The sequence below is a fragment of the Sceloporus occidentalis genome, unplaced genomic scaffold (assembly GCF_023333645.1).
Source record: "Sceloporus occidentalis isolate IW3139 unplaced genomic scaffold, rSceOcc1.0.p SCAF_64, whole genome shotgun sequence".
Taxonomy (NCBI): domain Eukaryota; kingdom Metazoa; phylum Chordata; class Lepidosauria; order Squamata; family Phrynosomatidae; genus Sceloporus; species Sceloporus occidentalis.
This window is the reverse complement of record NW_028317044.1, coordinates 5,454,174-5,475,513: the sequence shown is the minus strand read 5'-3', so window position 1 is coordinate 5,475,513 and position 21,340 is coordinate 5,454,174. Positions and strand designations below refer to the sequence as shown.

At 37.0% G+C, this 21,340-nt stretch overlaps 1 long non-coding RNA gene across 1 annotated transcript; it reads left to right on the top strand.

Annotated features, from left to right (window-relative positions):
* The first annotated feature begins 739 nt into the window (after positions 1–739).
* LOC149287155 (uncharacterized) lies at positions 740–2,946 on the top strand. Its single transcript, XR_016277540.1, has 3 exons — positions 740–1,098; positions 1,386–1,580; positions 2,462–2,946. It is a non-coding gene; the product is annotated as an uncharacterized LOC149287155 (long non-coding RNA).
* Positions 2,947–21,340: the final 18,394 nt, after the last annotated feature.

The following is a 21,340-nucleotide window of genomic DNA, read 5'->3' as shown; positions in this document are numbered from 1 at the left end:
TAGATGGATGGATGGATAGATAGATAGATAGATAGATAGATAGATAGATAGATAGATAGATAGATTTGAATGTTGGGAGTTGTTGTTTTGATGAGGTTTTTGGAAAGGGGCAAGTTTTCGGGGCAGGGCAGCTTTGGCAGGGCGGGTGAGTGATGAGAGGCAAGGAGCAAGTGGGCGGTGCCAGGGCAGGGTTTTGGGTCGGAAGTCGCGCTTTGCCAGGGAGGGTCAGGGAATGGAGCTATTCTGTTCACAAGCACAGCAGCCTACAAGCGAAGGGCACGGCTCCACTTCAGCTCCTCCAGATCGGGGAGGGGGATGTGCGAGCGGGCACGCGCACGCTCCTACACGCACCTTCCTCTTGGCCTCTGGTGGGGGGGAGGGACAGCATTTGCATCTTTTGGTACCTCCATTTGTCTCATACAAGAACAAAGAACAGGAACTAGGACATTGCCTGTTTTAGGATGGAGTCAAAGGTGTGGAATTCTCACCTTTTATGTATACTCCTCCCTCTTTTCATCCCTCTCTTCTCCGTAGAGCCATTTTTCAAAAACAACGCTTGCTTGCAGGTCGGCCGCTTGTGTTCCTCCTTGGCAACTTTTGGCAAAACCAATTTTAAACTTTTCAAAACAGACATGGAGGACACCGCAAAAGTTGGTGGGAGAGGATGTAGTTGGAAAGTAGATGAGACTAGAGCTTTGATTGCTATCTGGGGTGAAGAGAATATACAGATGCAACTAAAGAAGAGTCACAGAAACATATGTGTTTATGAAAAAATAGCAGTTCAGCTCTCTAGAAAAGGATTTTCTAGAAGTAGTCAGGAATGTAGGACGAAGTGTAAAAGCCTAAAGAGATCTTATAAAAAAGCTGCTCAACTATCTAGAACAAGTGGTATGGGAGCCATAAATATCCCATTTTTTAAGGAACTGGAGCAAATATTTGCTGGTGACGCCTCTGTGGAGCCAAAAAGAGCTGCTGGTGGGAACCGCCTTGAGTTCAGGCATCTTGAGGACACAGATGAACCTATGGAAATGCCACCTGATACCCAGCCAAGTGATGATTTGAGCACCAGTGCTGGTTCAGAAGATTTATTTTCACAAGGTAAGATTTATCATTTAGTATTCCTGTTAATCCTAATTCATTTTCAACACTTTATTTTAGGCAACAATAGGTTTCTCATTGATATATATTTCTATATATTTTACTTATTGCACAGTAACATTACACAGTAATTTCAAAGTAATATATTAAATGATGTCCTTATTTTATTATGCATAGAAAAAAACTTATACTTGATTAAAATAAATTCTAAAAGGAAGACGTTGCTATTATATTATTATTATTATTATTAATATTATATTAATTATTTTTTGCTGCACATCTTGCAGAAGCACAAGCAGGGACAATTCTGCTCAACTTGACACCAGTTAATGATGACATTGACCTAACTCAAATAGGAGAAAACATTGAAAATAACAGCAATGCAAATGTTCAGCATAAGGATAGCCAAGATGTAAATATGTGTCCTGAAGATGAAGATAATGAATGTGAATTTCCCAGTCTGCAACCAGTGAAACCCAGTGGTGAGAATTACCCCTATTTTCTGCTGCTCACTATTTTTTCTAGATCTGTTCATGGTGATGATCATTTATTGCATGAATCATGGGTTCAGAGGTGCTCTGTAAGGCTGGGTGTGTTAGTTTGGAAAACTTGTCTAGCTATCTCTGACAGGAGGCAGCAGGACAAACTTCATAGAGCAACACTGAAGCAAGTTTACTAGTAGTTCTTTAGCCTCAAAAAGGATGTTGATGTTTCTCTTATTTCAATATATATATATATATATATATATATATAAAATCTAGATATATAAATATATGTGTATATAATACATATACTATATATATTGTATTCATACATATAATGTATATTTATTTGATATATATATATATATATATATATATATATATGAGTGTATATATATATAAAATTAGATTAATATTACTTTTATCGGATATATCAAATATATCAAATAAAAACCTACGTTTAACATAGCAGGTATGTTTTTTCAGGTACAACTTTAATACTTTAAATACTCATTTTGAAATTATACATTTGGCTAGATGTATTCTTCTATTTTATTGTACTGTAATTATTATTTCATTAATTTCTGATATACTAAGTTTTTTAACATTATATTTATATATTTTTATTATATTTTTATTTATGTATATTCCTGATATTTATATAATACAAAATTTATTTATTATCAGTATTCTTAATGAATGTAAGTAATATATACATTACATTACATATATCTTAAAAAGATACATGATAATATTTCAAAATAATTTTCATTTTCTTAGTTAATGTTTAATTAAATATTTATTTAAATTATCTTACTAAACATATTAAAATTCTGTTGACATGCAGGAATTTACTATCTGAACTGCTTCTATATTTCCAGCCACTTACGTTGCCAGGCAAAGGCAAAGCTTAACCCCGCAGGAGAAATTAGCGATGATTAAAAGAAGAAACGAGAAATCGGCCTGTGTTCAAATGTGTGAACAATTGATTCAGTGTTCCAAAGAGAATGTACAAATGATTATTGAAAACAGCAATGATCGGCTATTAAAGAGATTGATTGGAAGGAAATGTATTTTGAAAAAACAAATGCTAATTTTATGAGGCTTATTTCTGTTTTGGAAGATTTTTCTTCAACCTACAAGGAGGCTTCTTCAGAGTTGAAAAATAAGGATGTCGGGGTTTTTAGACGTGTCAAGAGAAAGCTGAGGATACGAACGAATTGGACAAACTGTTATGGGAAAAAGACAAAGGCAAAATATCAAAACTATATAAATTATTGTTAAGCAGAAATACGGAACAGGAAACAATCACAACAAATAGGATTAAATGGTCCCGAGAGATAGGTCACCCTATAGCTTTAGAGGATTGGGAGAACGCTATATACACCATATAGACTTGCAAAAATGTGTAGGTTAAGTAATAACACGTGTTGGAAATGCCAAAGAAACACTGGACAGTATTTGCATATGTGGTGGTCCTGTTCTAAAATTAAAAGATTCTGGTACAAGATACACTATAAAATAGAAGAGATATTTAAAACAACATATCCGTGTGTACCAGAAATATATATTTTGAATATGACATCATTTCTAGGAGTAACAAATGAACAAACACTTTGGAGAATTATCTTATACTTAATCACGGCAGCCAGGTTACTCCTGGCAAGCAAATGGAAGGGAAAAATAATAGTTCCCACTATTGATGAATGGCTGCAGAAAGTGATGGAGTTAAGAGAATTAGATATGCTAACAACACCGATTAAGAACGAACAAAAAGAGGAGCTACTAAGAGGTTGGGAGCCGATAGAGAAATATTGGTTCAAGAGATGTAAGATAAAAGAAGATATAATTTAAATGGCTTACTTATTGTAATGTTAGCTGTTTTGAAGTAGAAATAATTCAATGTATCATATAGATGCTATGTAAGCCCTAGTAAGTTATCCTATATGGATTAAGAAACAGAAATGAAATATGTATATGTTCTAAAGCTGTAAATGAACTTCAATAAAGATAATATTAAAAAAAGAAAAGAAAAGAAAAGAAAGCTGAGGACCCGGCCACAAAATGTGCAACTCACTCCTGAAACTAATGAGTTGGGCACAGGCACAAGCGCAAATGAGCCATGTACTAGTAGAATCCGGGTTCAAGAGACCAAAGTTGTAAGGCCTCAAAGACTTATTGGCAAACCAATCCCCTTCTCACCATAATGTTAGGCATATAAGGGCTGTATAATATGTGGATTGTTTAGGAATAACATTTTAGAAAGGTTATGATAACACTCCGTGTAACTTTGCTTACTTCTTTATATGGATAATGAATAATGGTTGAAACAGTTCACTATAACTATTTTGGAATGGTATATGTATATGTAACCCATTTGTTTTTCCCAAATAAATATTCAATTCATTTCTGTAGGAAAACTTATTTTTCCAGTTTTCCTAGATATCTTATCAATACTACATACCCAGAAATTATTGAAAGCATTTTATAAAATATTTATTACAGAAATATATATATTATGAACAATTACAAACATAATTAAAAAAAAACTGGTGAAAACAATATAAATAACTTAAATTACAATACACATAAATAACCAAAAACAGAACTATGTAAACAGTAATACTTGAAAAATAAATAACATGACAGAAAAGTGACTTGAAATGTAATAATAGTGCTGTTTTATAAACTATCAGAGTTCCTTTGGGTCCTCCTCATTCTTCTGGTCTGTCACTAATACAAGGGAAAAGGCAAGAATTAATGAGCCATAGTGGATATTATCCATGTTTAAAGAACTATGTATTATTGTACATACTTTTCTGCATGAAAATGCTTTCTAGGAGCTGGACTTTTGCCTCCAAGGCACATATCCTCTCCTCTTGACTTTTATCTGAAATTGAAAAGTGTAATAGAAGGCTTATGTTCATAAGTGTAAAAAGCATTTTAAGAATAATTAACTGGTTGATGCAGAATTGAAATCATCTGACAGAACATAAATATTACATTACATACATATTTCATTATTCAGTGATGTGCTGCATGATGCGCACATTGCTGAATGAAGTGCTAAGTAAGGGAGCACATCATTCAGTAATGTGCTGTATATGTTTTAATACCTCCATGGATAGCCCTTATGTACAACTCAACTATGGTGGGCAGAAAGAGCAGAAATAATACCATAATGATCTTCAAATGTAGGAGGAGGTGGTGGCGAGTTTTGTCTCCCTGTAATTAAATTAATGATAAAGATTTAAGATGAAGTTATTGGTTTTTTAAAACGATAACTTTGGAAATTAAAGGGGGAGCGAAAATGGGAAAACAGAATCAAAAACAAAATTAACTAGTCTCAGCTTCATAGAAATGCATGGCAAGATTGCTAGGCTAGACCCTTTGTGGGAGCAGCCTTGGTTTGCTGGGGAAGTGCATTTCTGATTGTTAGTTAGCTCTAATTAAGGCTGGGGAATTGAATATTGGAATGGGTGCATTTCTGATGGTTAGTTAGCTCTAATTAAGGCTGATGAATTGAATGTTGGAATGGGCACCAAGACGAGGAAAGGGTTTTTTGGGTGCATTTCTGATTGTTAGTTAGCTCTAATTAAGGCTGGGGAATTGAATGTTGGAATGGGCACCAAGACAAGGAAAGGATTTTTTGGGTGCATTTCTGATTGTTAGTTAGCTCTAATTAAGGCTGATGAATTGAATGTTGGAATGGGCACCAAGACAAGGAAAGGATTTTTTGGGTGCATTTCTGATTGTTAGTTAGCTCTAATGAAGGCTGGGGAATTGAATATTGAAATGGACACCAAGACAAGGAAAGGATTTTTGGGTGCATTTCTGATTGTTAGTTAGCTCTAATTAAGGCTGGGGAATTGAATGTTGGAATGGGCACCAAGACAAGGAAAGGATTTTTGGGTGCATTTCTGATTGTTAGTTAGCTCTAATTAAGGCTGGGCAATTGAATGTTGGAATGGGCACCAAGACAAGGAAAGGATTTTTGGGTGCATTTCTGATTGTTAGTTAGCTCTAATTAAGGCTGGGGAATTGAATGTTGGAATGGGCACCAAGACAAGGAAAGGATTTTTGGGTGCATTTCTGATTGTTAGTTAGCTCTAATTAAGGCTGGGGAATTGAATGTTGGAATGGGCACCAAGACAAGGAAAGGATTTTTGGGTGCATTTCTGATTGTTAGTTAGCTCTAATTAAGGCTGGGGAATTGAATATTGAAATGGACACCAAGACAAGGAAAGGATTTTTGGGTGCATTTCTGATTGTTAGTTAGCTCTAATTAAGGCTGGGGAATTGAATGTTGGAATGGGCACCAAGACAAGGAAAGGATTTTTGGGTGCATTTCTGATTGTTAGTTAGCTCTAATTAAGGCTGGGCAATTGAATGTTGGAATGGGCACCAAGACAAGGAAAGGATTTTTGGGTGCATTTCTGATTGTTAGTTAGCTCTAATTAAGGCTGGGGAATTGAATGTTGGAATGGGCACCAAGACAAGGAAAGGATTTTTGGGTGCATTTCTGATTGTTAGTTAGCTCTAATTAAGGCTGGGGAATTGAATGTTGGAATGGGCACCAAGACAAGGAAAGGATTTTTGGGTGCATTTCTGATTGTTAGTTAGCTCTAATTAAGGCTGGGGAATTGAATATTGAAATGGACACCAAGACAAGGAAAGGATTTTTGGGTGCATTTCTGATTGTTAGTTAGCTCTAATTAAGGCTGGGGAATTGAATATTGGAATGGGCACCAAGACAAGGAAAGGATTTTTGGGTGCATTTCTGATTGTTAGTTAGCTCTAATTAAGGCTGGGGAATTGAATGTTGGAATGGGCACCAAGACAAGGAAAGGATTTTTGGGTGCATTTCTGATTGTTAGTTAGCTCTAATTAAGGCTGGGGAATTGAATATTGAAATGGACACCAAGACAAGGAAAGGATTTTTGGGTGCATTTCTGATTGTTAGTTAGCTCTAATTAAGGCTGGGGAATTGAATATTGGAATGGGCACCAAGACAAGGAAAGGATTTTTTGGGTGCATTTCTGATTGTTAGTTAGCTCTAATTAAGGCTGGGGAATTGAATGTTGGAATGGGCACCAAGACAAGGAAAGGATTTTTGGGTGCATTTCTGATTGTTAGTTAGCTCTAATTAAGGAAGCAGATCAGTCAGTACTGTGCAGGAATATTATCTTTTATTATCATGGCTTCAACTTCAGTATCTGCAAATAATGATGATGAAATACTTGCCATGTGAGGTCCCTTCCTGTGGATCCTGGGGAACTGTTTAATAAGAGATACGTATTGTCACTCATTCCATCATGATAACTGATAACATAACATTTAACAATAAAGAACAGTATTGTTATTGTTTTCAAAAGCATATGCCAACTGTGGTGTTGGAAAGGTCGTTCCTACCTGGGGATGGTACACCGTCAGGATCTTCTAATCTATGGGGAGCTGGTGGCGAATTTTGTCTTCCTGTAATTTAATGAATGATAATAAAACTTTAATATGAATAAATTGGTTTTTGAAAACCATAACCTTGGAAATTTGCAAGTTCGTTTTCATGGAGATTTCAGAAAATCTTCATGATGGTATTACAGAGGAAATGAGGTGTTGTAATCTCACCTGTCTAGTACACCCCCCCCCCACATTCCCCTAAATGCTCCATGAATAGCCCTTATGTACAAAGCTACTTGTTAGCTGTAGCTGATAGCAGCCCTAGGTTAAGGGGGAGGGAAAATGGGAACTGTGCCCCAAAACTAACACAAGCAAAGAAAAACACAGCACCTCAGCCTCATTGGAAATGCATGGCAACATTGATAGGCTAGACCCCACACTGGGATTTTGTTTGTGGGAGCAACCTTGGGTTAATTGTGAATAGGATATGGGAATGGGCACCAAGACAAGGAAGGGATGTTTGGTTACAAATTTGATTTGGGGATGGGTGAAGCATATGCCTTTGGGTAAGAGGGGAAGATTACCAATGTGAAATAGCCTCAAAATGGGGGTGGGATGGCTTGGATGTTACACTGCATCTGGCTGAAATGGGGGAAGGCAAGGCTTGTCTGTACTCTGCATTTGGCTCAGGAAATGAATGGAATATCAAAGGACAGCAAACGGATGATGTTTCAGAGAGTAGCCTTGGGTTAAGGGTGAGAGGGAATTGGTCACATTAAACCCTTCTCACATTAGCCATTAAAAAGTTTGAACGTAGTCTGTGCCACCCTTCTCATAATCCACCCCAATAGTCCTCTGATCCAAAAACACGCGTGTGCGCGCACACACACACACACACACAACCAGGTCACACTGTCTCAGCCTCAGAGGAGACGTATGACAAAATGGCTGGGCTACATAGACCATAGGGGATTTTTGGATTTTTTGAGTAGTGGGGGCCATCTGCCACTGAGGAATCTCTTGAGAAAAGGTTTTTGGTGTCACAAAACCCATCGCCACATGGGCACAGCCTAAACTTGAGAGGAAAAGATTACCAATGTTAACTAAAGTGGGCAGTAATTGGGGGGGGGGGGGAGTGGCTTGATTTTACACAGCATTTGGCTAACATGGGGGAAGGGAGGGCTGAAGAAAGGAAGGTATATACCTCCCCCACATTCACCTACATCCTGGGACAGCACTATTGTTGTAAACAGCTATGCAGACTCTTTAGGACAGCACTATTGTTGTAAACAGCTATGCAGACTCTTTAGGCATATTCATATGTTTTAAATCTAATGCTGAATGACTGTTTAGGCAGAACAACACACACACACACACACACACACAGCCAAGTCACACTGTCTCCGCCTCATTCAAAGAAAATGCATGGCAACATTATTTTGCTAGACAACACACAGGGATGTTTTGTAAGAGCCTTGGGTTAAGGGGGAGAGGGAATTGGTTAAAGACAACCCTAGTCACTATCATCATCACAGGAAATGCATGGCAACATTGCTATGCTAGACAATACAAGAAAGGGATCTTTGGGGGGCTTTAAACTTACCAGCTGGAAAGCGTTCGTCCGGGTGTGGTGATCCCGCAGTCTCCCACATTCCCCTGAGAGTAGGGAAATGTGTCAATCTGGCAATCTCATGGTGAGGAGGATTCGGGCCAAAGCTATCTATTAATTTATGAAATTTGTTTTTTAAACATTTAAATTTCCTCCGTCTCATTTGCCATGACCGGGGGTAGCCACCATCCCGCAGTTCTTTAGCCACGCGGCGGAAAATATGGCAATTTTTCCGCGGCGTGCTCTGCATTAGTAATGGCACAATTGTTTTGTACCGCATAATTTGCACCTCCTCTGTCCGCCAATACATGTGCCTCTTTACCTGCTCCATCCTCAAACCCACGGAGGTTACAGTACCCGCAGTTCCTTTTTTATACCTTTTGCAAAGGTTAAAAATTCAGATAGTAAACAATGTTGCTGTTTATTTCAATAGAGATGTTAATAGTCGTATATGGGAACCACCCATATGTATTTAAGTACTTCTTTACAAAGTTTAATTACGTTATTGTTACAAAAAGTTGCTACCAAGGTCATCCATAGGCGATGTTTTTAAAAACACTATTGCCGGTCATATATATCTATATATATATTGCATAGAATATCGGGAGGAAGCACCAATGTAATACAATGAAAAAGCGCTCAACTCACATAATCACTGAAAAGAGAAGACAATGGAAAAGCGCCCCATTCACAGAAGAAATGGCATGTTAAAAAAGGGCATAGTAGAAGTTAGTAGCTGTGTCTCTCATTGCTAGAGCTGCTGCACTTTGCTTTATTAACCTGAATTCATCTGTTGTGAACTGCTTAAGAGGAAGGGACTCTGCACCTGCACCGCAAAAATAATCAATTTCCATGCTGTGGAATGCTGGGATTTAAAGTTTGTGGTGGCCCCAGTCAGAGGTGGCTAAACAGGTACAAGTCACAAAAATCAATGGCACAGAGCAATAATAGCTATGGAACAAGTTAAGTGAATTGAGGAGGAGATCTGGGGATTGCAGAAGAGTTACTTGTGGCTGGCATATATGGATGCTTTGCTTCCAAAACAAGAAATCCCTGTATCCCATTGCTGATGCTATTTGCAAGTTGGTTCTGACTCGTGGCAACACAAAGTCAATTTCAATAAGGGGTGTTTATTTGGGTCTGAGAGAGTGTGTGTCTAATGTGTCCCAAAGATCTATATACATATTATAACTATTATTATTATTATTGGATCTCAATGCATCCTAGGAAGTAGAGTGAAGTCTAGAGCGTTTGTTTAATGCGTCCCAATGTGTACAGATGTTGTGTAATGCTGCAAGCTCTCTATACGTATTATTGTTAATGTTATTATTATTGTATCTCAATGCATCTTAGGAAGTAAATGGTAGTGTGGTCACTGTTCCCTTCCTTTCGCAGCATCTAGCGTACTTTTTTCCTTCCCTGCCCCCTCCACATGCTGGTCGCCATCCTTTAATAAAAGTTGCCATCTGCCACTGAGGCATCCCTTGAGAAATTGTTTTTGGTATCACAGCCTATACTTGAGAGGGAAAGATTACCAATGCTAACTAAAGTTGGCTGTAATGGGGAAAGAGATGGCTTGATTTTACACAGCATTTCAAATGGGGGAAGGGAAGGCTTGTCACACACACACCCTATTCACACTGTCTCAGCCTCAAAAAGAAAGTGCATGGAAGTAGCCTTGAGTTAAGGGGGAGAGGGAATGACAAAGCGCTCAACTCACATTATCAATGGAAAGAGAAGACAATGGGAAAGCGCCCCACAAGGGAGATGTGGGTCTCTAATGTGAGATGTTAGTAGCTGTGTCTCTCTGAGCTTAGTGCTAGAGCTGCTGTACTTTGCTTTATTTACCTGAATTTATCTGATGTGAACTGCTTGAGAGGAAGGGGACTCTGCACCTGCACTGCAAAAATAATCAGTTTTGATAAAACATCTACTGCTCTAGCTTCCATGCTGTGGAATTCTGGGATTTAAAGTTTGTTGTGGCCCAGTCAGAGGTGGCTCAACAGGTCCTCCAAAAGACAAGTCACAAAAATCAATCAATGGCACAGAGCGGTAATGAAAGTTAAAGTGGAGTCAACCATAGAAGCAAAACTGGCTTAGGTTCTTTTCTGGGGGAGAAGGTGGCACAGATTAAATGAAAGGAGGAGATCTTAGAATTGCACAAGAGTGTCTTGTGGCTGGCATAGATGGCTACTTTGCTTCCAAAACTACAAATCCCAGGATGCCATTCATTGCTAATGCTATTTGCAAGTGGGTTCTGACTCATGGCAAACCAAAGGCAATGTGTTCAGCTGGTGTTTATTTGGGGCTGAGAGAGTGTATGTTTAATGTGTCCCCAAGGGAGCACGCTGGAAGATCTATATACATATTATTGTTATTGCATCTCAATGCAAATTAGGAAGTAGATTGAAGTCTAGGTGTGAAGTCTAGAGTGTTGGTTTAATGAGTCCCAATGTGTACAATGCTGCACGATCTCTATACATGTTATTGTTAATGTTATTATTATTGCATCTCAATGCATCTTAGTAGGTGTGGTCGCTGTTCCTTTCTCTCACTCTATCGCTGTAATAGGCGTACTGTATTCCTTCCCTGCCCCCTCCATATGCAGGTTGCAACCCAGAGGCCAGAGGAGGAGGGACCCCCCCCCCCAAAAGGTGACATGACTGAACCTGAGATGCCTTTTACAATGGCAAAGAATTTGAGCAGCCGCCCCCCCCCCCCCCCCGCTTCCCCTCATCAAGTTAACTCTTCAAGTTAAAGGCTTGAACCTCCGTTTCTGTGAGGGTAGGGGGCTTTTAACCCTTAAAAAAGTTTGAACGTAGTCTGTGCCCCCCTTTCTCATAATCCATCCCTAATGTCCTCTGGTTTTAACCCTTTCGTGTCACCTGACAGAGATGGCTGAACAGGTCCCCAAAAGTAAAAGTCATAAAATGCCATAGCACTTGAGAGTGTTATTGGAAGGTAAAACATCAGTGTCTGCTCAGAGCTGAGGAACTATAGCATGTGTATTGAAATGTTGAATAACAATGAAAACATACAGAAAAGCAATTGTCATTTGTTGGAATGATTTATTGATATACATTATACGAACACATGTTCTCTTGATGCATATTGCAGCCATGTCATGTTAGTATTTCATAGCCATTTCTAAATTACCAAATTTAGGGATTGAAATATGTCACAAAGGCATCTCTTATTCCCTCCCCCAATTTCCTCTCATCATCATCATCACTGATGTAACGTCGTGGGTCTATAACAAATGTTTCTGGAGAGGTGTTCCTTCCATTTAAAACCTCCCCATTGGTTTCAATAATGTTGTGGAGAATGCAACCAGCTAGAATCGCTGATGGTATGTTATCCACGGAGAGATCGAGACCGCGCTGGAGGGCCCGAAATCTTGACTTTAATCTACCAAAGCTCCTCTCCACGATACAACGTGCTTTTGACAGCCTTCTGTTGATCACCCCCTCCTCCCTTTTGCTGTGTCCCACCTGGAAAGGGATTAGCAAGAAAGGTTTTATCGGGTAACCACCGTCTCCAAGCAGAATTGGGCCAACTTGTTTTCCAGCAATAGTCACAGTCGGACGACCAGGTACATAAATACCAGCCTTCAGAGCGTGGTAAATGGGGGATTCTTTCAGCAGAAATGTGTCGTGGTTGGACCCAGCGAATCCGGTGAAAAGATCCTGGAATATTCCTTGATGGTCACATGTCGCCTGCAAAATCATGGAGTGCCTTTGCTTCCGATTGATGTACTGCGCGCCCTCATGAGCAGGTGCAATTATAGGAATATGACAGCCGTCTATTGCCCCAACCACCTGTGGAAATCCTAGCCGCTCAAAACCAGCCATTACCTAGGGATGAAACATTACAAAGGATTGTGTCAGTCAGTTATCGTTGAACATTTGCAAAGTAGATGAATGTATTGATACATTCCAAGCTCCAAAGCAAAATGTGAGGAAGGTGCAATTTTCCTTCCTATTGTCTTCGCTTTCAATGAAGCTTGGGAGGCCGGAAGGACGGCTTCTATCCCTCCTCTTTCTCTCTTTCATAAATACCTCACGCTGAATTAACCTGTACCTGTAGAAATTTAGACCCATATATTTTTAATGTATCCTGCCATCCATCCATCCATCCATCCATCCATCCAGCTATCTCTCTCTCTCTCTCTCTCTCTCTCTATATATATATATATATATCCATTCATCAATCCATCTTTCCTGCTATCTCTCTCTCTCTCTCTCTCTCTCTCTCTCTCTCTCTCTATACCTCCCTCTCTTGCTCCCTCCCCCCTCCTCTCTTGCAATCTCCCTGTAACTCTCTCTCTCTCTCTCTCTCTCTCTATATATATATATATATATATATATATCCATTCATCAATCCATCTTTCCTGCTATCTCTCTCTCTCTCTCTCTCTCTCTCTCTCTCTCTATACCTCCCTCTCTTGCTCCCTCCCCCCTCCTCTCTTGCAATCTCCCTGTAACTCTCTCTCTCTCTCTCTCTGTCTCTGTCTTCAATTTAAATTGAAGGTTATGGATTTCTGAGGGTGAGGGGAAAAAAATCTTTACTTAACCTTTCTGTAGTCTCCAAGGTAGACAGCTCTACGGAGCAGATGCGTCTCCATGCAAAGGAAGACTTGAATTATCGCCCTGTAAGCAGTCGACTTGCCCACTCCAAAAAATGTAGCAACTGGGGTTTTTTTTTTGGTTTTTTTTTTTGCACCACAAATTCTTTATTGAACATACATTGAGAATTACAATCCAGTTATTCGTCATTATATATCCTCACCAATCTTATATATCATATTATATACAGAAGAGCAAATAACGAAAGCTATATACAAGAAGAGTGTAATAATCCCCAACAGCAAAGGTGTAATATTTAATAAAAGAGAAAAACCCCTCCTTCCCCCTATCCCATCTATATTATTTTCGCTTGACAATTGTTTGAGCTTCTTCTCCAGAGAATTTCTTTACTTATAGCAGTCTCTATCATCTGCTTCTTCGCATTACCTGTCCTGTGTTTCAGTTTAAATATAAATTGTCTTTGTATATACATATAAGTATAATTATTCCCTATGGGCCAATGCATTAATTGCTTCTGTTGTACGTTTTAGTTGATCTGAGTTTAATCAATATGTGAACTTATCTTAGTTGAGATGTGAAATAATAGGTATAATATCTGATGTACCGGCTGTAAATCAGTAGATCCCTCAGAGAAAGGATATTCCTTAAAGAAATATTGAGACTACTACAAAATAATAGTGTGTATATATATATATATATATATATATATATATATATATATATATATTTTCCCCATCCTTTCTAATTTATAAGAATTACTATACCTTATTGTGTTCTCATTTTCAGTTCTTAATTTCTGTATATTTTATAGCTCTTTACTTCATTAAGATGTCTGCGCTTATGACCAATATTTTTCACAGAAACCTTTAAAATTATTCCAATCGTTGTTTATTTTTTCCACTCCATTTCCTCTTATAATGTTTGTTAATCTATCCAGTTCCATCATTTCTGTAGCTTTTTTTCAACCAATCATCTATTGAGGGTGTTTCTTTATTTTTCCACATTTTTGCGTATACAATTCTTGCTGCAGCTGTCAGATACAATAGGATCTTCAAATGTTTCCTTTCTTCTTTACTTTCCAAAATACGTAGTAAGAATAATTCTGGTTTAAATTGAATTTGTATACCAATGATTTTCTGTATTGAATTATGTACTACCTTCCAATATTTATTTACTTTGGTACAAGTCCACCACATATGATATAATGATCCAATCCTTTTATTGCATTTCCAACAATTACCCTTCCCTTTTTTATTCATTTTTGCCAGTTTACTAGGTGACATGTACCAGCGATGTGTCATTTTAAATATATTTTCTTTTATATCCATTGAGGCGGTAAATTTAATATCATTACCCCAAAGCCTTTCCCAACTTCCCAAATTCAGAGAATGCCCTATATTTCTTGCCCATTTTATTGTAGATTCTTTTATAACCTCCTCCTGTAATTCTCTTTCTAAAAATAACGAATATAATTTAGATATTTTCGATTTATTTGGTTTGAAGATAATGTTATCTAATTCATTTTCCAAATTTGAAATTCCTTTATCTTTTAAGTCTATTTTTAACCTCTCTTTAAGTTGTCTATAAGGGAACCAAGAACACAAATAATTCTTTTCCCGTAGTTCTTCTACTGACCGCATCTCAGGTTCTTGGTCATTCCATTTTAGTAAATCTGAATATCTTAATGAGTTACCTTCCTTTGAAACTACCTCAATTTTCCATGCTTCTTGGGGTGATATCCAAATTGGGATCTTAGTGTAAAATTTGGCTTTGATTTTTTCCCATACTAACAATAATGATTTCCTAATAATATGGTTTTCAAATTGTTTATTTGTATTTATTCTATTATAAGCTAAATACCCGTGCCATCCAAATATTTTATTGAAACCTTCCAAATTCAACATTTTCTTATCTGTAAGAGAGATCCAATCTATGACCCATATAAAGGCACACGCAAAATAATATAATTTAAGATCTGGGACACCAAAACCACCTCTGTTTTTCGAATCTTTCATCACTTTCCATTTTATTCTTGGTTTCTTCCCTCCCCATATAAATTTTGAGAGTTCTGTTTCCCATGGTTTAAATATTCTATCATTTTGTATAATTGGGATATTTTGAAATAAAAAATTTAATTTGGGTAATACAGACATTTTAATTGCTGAGATTCTACCCATCAAAGATAAATTAAGAGTTTTCCACCTTTGAAGATCTTCCCTAATTCTTTTCCATGTTGATTCGTAATTGTTATCAAATAATTCTGAGTTCTTCCCTGATAATATTATTCCTAAATATTTTATCTTTTTATTATGTAAACATCCTATCTCCTTCTGTATTTTTTCTATTTCTATTTTGGACATATTTATTGACAAAAAATTAGATTTTGTTTTATTTACCTTTAGCCCCGCGAACTTCCCAAATTCCTCCATCTCCATCATTATTTTTTGTATACTTTCTCTAGGTTCTTCTACTGTTAAAGCCAAATCGTCCGCATACGCTCGTAATTTATATTCTATATTTTTTATCTTTGTTCCTCGAATTTCTTTGTTGTTACGAATTTTGTTAAGGAGTACTTCCATACATAAAATAAATAATAAAGGAGAAAGGGGACACCCCTGTCTTGTTGCTTTCATAATTTTACAATATTATGATAATTCCCCATTAATTATAATTTGGGCTGATTGCTTAAAATATATTGCCTTAATCCATTTTAAAAAAATGTGACCCACATCTATAATTTCCAGTATTTTAAACATGAAATTCCAATTAATTGAGTTGAATGCTTTCTCGATATCCAGAAATAAAATTGCTGCTTTTGTGCTTGGGTTTTTTTCATAATATTCCACCAGATCTATCATTGTTCTTAAATTTTGTCTCATGTGCCTATTGGGTAAAAGTCCAGTTTGGTCATCTTTTATACAATCCTGTAAATTTTTTCTTAATCGTTTTGCCAATATTGATGTGAAAATTTTATAATCTAAGTTCAACAAGGATATGGGCCTATAATTTTGAGGTTCCATCAAATTTTTATCTGGTTTAGGAAGTAAAGTTATGAAAGCATTTGACCAAGACTCCGGAATTCCATTATTCTTAACATCATTAAAAGTTATATAGATCAAATTAGATAATTCTTCCTGTAATTTTTTATAATAGACTGCTGTAAATCCGTCTGGTCCAGGAGCTTTCCCTTGTTTCATTTCCTTAATTCCTTCCAAAATCTCCATCATTGTAATATTAGAGTTTAACAATTCTTTCTGCTGGATAGTTAGAATGTTTAAACCGTGATTTTGTAAATAATTTTCACACTTTTTCTCCCAATTTTTATTACCTTCCTTCTCATGATATAATTTATTAAAGAAATATATAAATATCTTTTGAATCCTCTTTGAATTTGTTACTATTTCTTTACCATCTTTCATTTTCAGGATCATTTTTTTTCCCCGTTCCTTCCTCAGTTTATATGCTAGTAATTTCCCAGATTTATTTCCCCCTTCAAATTCTTTTTGTTTCAATCTTTGTAATTTTTTCCCAATTTGCTCTGTTATTACTTCTCCCAACTGGTCCCTCAGAAATTTGATTTGTTCTAAAATTTTACTGTTTGTAAGATCCTTGCTCAGTTCTATTTCTTTCATTCGGATTTGTTGATTAATAAATTCATATTTTTGTCTTTTTTCCTTATTCCATTCTGTGTTTTTCTGAATAAAAAACCCACGCATCACAGCCTTAGATGCTTCCCATACTATTTGGGTGTTTGTACCTTTATCTAGATTCTCTACACAGTAGTTTCTTAAATACTCCTTTGCTTGTGAGACTATTTTTTCGTTGCTTAATAGAAATTCATTAAGTCTCCAGGATCTTTTTTTCTTTTCCCTCTTAAGTTTCAATGTTATTGGGTTATGATCCGAAAGTTTTTTTGCCCTTATCTCTGTTTCTAGTACATCACTCATTACTCCTGTTGATACCAAAAAAAAGTCTATTCTAGAGTTGGATTTATGCACTTCTGAAAAATATGTATATTCCCTTGATGTTCCATTCAATAGTCTCCATGGGTCAATTAAAGTCAATAGTTCAGACATCTTAAAGAAGGAGAGAGGTAGTTTGCCCTGATTTTTTTTTATTGATTTCTTTTGGATTGATTCCCTGTCCACAGATGGGTTTATTACCCCGTTCCAGTCCCCGAAGCATATATAATTTTCATATTCCAATTGAGTTAATTTATTTGTAAGTTCCTTGTAAAAGTTAGCTTTATTTTCAAGAGGTCCATACACATTCAATAAGAAAATACATTTCCTGTCTATTTGAATTTCAACCCCTACATATCTTCCTCCCTCATCATTAATAATTTCTTTAGCTTGAATCTGATTGGAAATATAAATCGCTACACCACTTTTTTTTTTTACTTTGAGCTGAAGCAAACAATTGGCCTAATTTATGATTGGTCAAATATTTCACATCTTTTTTTCTAATATGTGTTTCCTGAATACCACAAATTTGCACTTTCTCTTTTTCTAGTATATGGAAAATCTGCCTTCTTTTATGAGGTGAGTTTAGTCCGCATACATTCCAGGATAATAGTGTGGTCATAGTTATTTAACCTATATACAATTCTTCAGCGTACGAGCCGATTGATGATTCCCAAAATTTGTTCACTCCAATTTGTTCCAGATCCTCTTCAACAGAGACATTCAACCCTCCTGCTGCACCACTCTGATTTTCCCCCTCCTCTTCATCCACATCATCTGTGTTCATCTTGTCTTCTGTCACGTCCATTTTGTTTTCTTCACCCTGTTTGTTTACGTTATTCTTTGGATTTTTTTGTTCCTTTCTCCGGCCTTTCTCCTCCTCTTCTTCATGCCTCTTCATATTGTCAAACAATTTCTTTGCTTTTTCTACTGAGTCTATCTTAAATGTTTTTTCATTCCATGTAACAGTCATACCTTCCGTTGAGTCCCATCGAAATCTTATATTCTTTGCTTGCAAATAACGCACCAGAAATTGATAATCTTTTCTCCTCCTAAGGACAATAACCGGGACATCTTTAAATATTTTTATCTCCGAGTCATTTATCTTTAATTGTTTCCCGTAGCTCGCCTCCATAATTCTTTCACACATTCTTTCACGAGTCATATAAACCACAATGTCTCTGGGTAGATGTTTTTTCCTTGCAATAGCCGAGTTCACACGAAATATTTTGTCCGTCTCTAGATCTATCACTTCCAACGGGATGCCCGTTAATTCTGTCAGGAATTGTATCACGATCTCGTAAATATCCTCGTTGGCATTTTCTTCCAGTCCTCTGATTTTAAGGCATTTTTTCCTGGCTTTAGATTCCCTCTTTAAATCTTCCTCTCCATCATTTTTCTGTATCATCTCTATTATTTTGGTTCTTCTTTCTAGATCTTCAGTTCTATTTTCTAGCGTCCCAATCTTACTGTGAGCTTCTTTCAAATCGTCTCTCAGTGTTTGTATTGTTGATTTTAGTTCATCAATCTCTCTTTTGAAATCTTTTCTAATATCTTCTCTAGATCTTACTAATTCTTGTTTGAAATTCTTCTCCATTCTTTCAATTGCTTCTAAAATTTTAGAGTTAGAGTCTGATGTTTTCATTTCCAAAGATGGTCTTCTGTTCATAGTCTGACTTGTTATTTGTAACCTCTGAGCTGCATTCCTAGTTACTATCGACATTTTAGTTCTATTAACTACTTTTTTTTTTGAAATAGCAAAACCGTCAATTGGAAGGAGAAAGATATTAATGCTGATTATACGATCAATATTACTTCAACTTTAACTGTTTCCAAACCTTCTTGTCATTAATTCTTTTTCTTTGCACCTTATCTTGTTCCTTATACCTATTGTCAAAGTAAGATGTTAACACTGTATAGTTCTATGAAGATAGTCTAAAGAAAACCTGTATTTTCCACTCTGAAGAAGAAAAGAAAAAAAGAAAAAAAGAAAAAAGAAAAGAAAGGGAAAAAAAAGGAGGGAGGGAGGAAAAAGAAGAAAGAAAAGAGAAAAAAAAGATGTAGGGGAGGAGAAAGGAGAGGGAAAGGAAAGAAAAAAAGAGAGAAGAGAAGAAAAAAGATATATGTATTGAAAAAAAGGAAGTAGAGGAAAAGAGAGAGAGAGCAAAAAAAAAAGTAATAGGGGAGGAGAAAGGAAAAAGAAAAGAAAGGGAAAAAAAGAAAATAAAAAGAGAGAAAGGGAAAAGAGAAAAAAGATATAAGTAAAAAAAAACAACACAAGAAATTAAAAAAAAAAAAAGGAAGTGGAGGAAAAGAGAGAGGGAGAAAAAAAAAACCCCAGGAGGGGAATTTCAGGCCAGGTGTCTAATTAGAATGACGCAATCTTCCAGTACACCAATTTGGCCAGCTGTTACCAATAAACTTCACAAGGTTAACACTCCCAGAAAGCTCCCATATATCTAGCTAGATAGCCTTTGCCTTACACAGTTTCTTTGCAATGAGATATCTTTGCTAATTAAACCAAAAATTTACACAGTATCAAAACACCTACATCAATAGTTCAGCTGTCTTAAACCGGTAATTTGAATTGATACAAGCCCACTATACTCTTTTACTATTCCACTTAATGTAACTTAATGTAACTATTCCTCATAACATATTCTTGAAACAATGTGTATCGAACCAAGCCCCAGCTTGGAGAGGAAGAGAAGAAAAAAAAGGAAAAAAAAGAAAGACATTCAAAGAAATGGAAGCCACTTAGAAACAGCAATTGTGTTACTTATGTCAGTTGGTGATTGTTACATAGTTCTTATTCCACAGTATCAACGTAGACTCGTCCCCTGTCCTCAGATCCGACGAATTCTTTCTTGTACCGCTGCTCCTTCGATTATTGTTGTTTATGTTATATTGTTGTTTATATTGTTGTTATTATTTTTCCCTCTTTATTCAAAGGACAGGTTGCTTGTGGATATATATTTCAGCCAGTTCTCAGAGATGAAAAAAGGAGGAAGGTAGAAGGAGATAATAATATCCAGCAGTGTCAACAACAACCACAAAAAACCCACAAAAAAAGAAGGGGAAAAAAAACCTATTCTTAAGTTGGTTGTGAAATGTAGCTTTCAATCCTTTGAGTCCTAATCCTTTGAATCCCGACTAATTCTTATAAATCCAAGAAGAAATAAAAGTTCAGTTCTCCTAGTTTATCTTCTTTATTTATTTATTCTGTGCTTCTACTAAATTCAAGCCTAAATTCAGTCTTTAATATTCTTTAAAACTTAGCCCTTAAGTCTTTAGTCCGTTCTTGCTTTGTCCTCCAATTGATTCCAGCGCCGTTGGCTCTATAACCACCGGTTTTAAATTAAATTAAATTAATTCACATCCAATCTAACATAAATAGTACTCCTTCAAGTTCATGCTTTTAAAGGAGATAATCCTCTTAGATTAGCAGTTGCTTTACCAAACAGAGTTCTCATGCCTTAAGAGAATGTCCTTTAATTGTGATCAGCCGGCATGGCCCTTTGCCAGTCCTCCAAACAAAGGAGGATCGCTGCCGCGGAGCCTATTTTAAAGACCCCGGCGGAAAAAAGAAGATCGGCAAAGACCAACACAGGTCCACAAAGATGAAAAGAAAAGTGTTTGTCAAGCTTACTTTGATCTTCTTATAAAATTTACTCCAAAGTGTCCTCTAAAACCCGGCAAGGCAGGAATTTGCTCCGCTCTTGGAGCGCCAGCTGTGACTGCGGTCCGTCCGCGATCTCAAGCCGCTTCCCTCTCTCCAACAGCCACCACCTCGGGAATACAGACTTGTTTGCAGATCGTTGGGGACCCGTCTGTGCCCCGAGTAACGACGGGGGTTTTTGTAGGAACTTAGAGAGGTATCCTCCGTCCTACCCTTTCACAGCTGGTCCGGCTAGGATCCCGCTCACGGATCCCGCTCTGCTATTCTCGCCATCTTGGCCGGAAGTCCCGGCGTCTCTTGGCCGGAAGTCCCAGCGTCTCTTGGCCGGAAGTCCCAGCATCAGCAACTGTTGCATAAGAGCCTTTATGGGCCAGGTACATGACGGCCATGGCAATTTGCTTTTCCACAGGGACTGCCTTACGTAGCCTTGTGTCTCTCCGGGTAAGATGAGGACACAGCTCCTTAACAAGAATATTAAAAATAGCGCGAGGCATTCTGAAAGTCCGTTTCCACATCTCATCAGACCA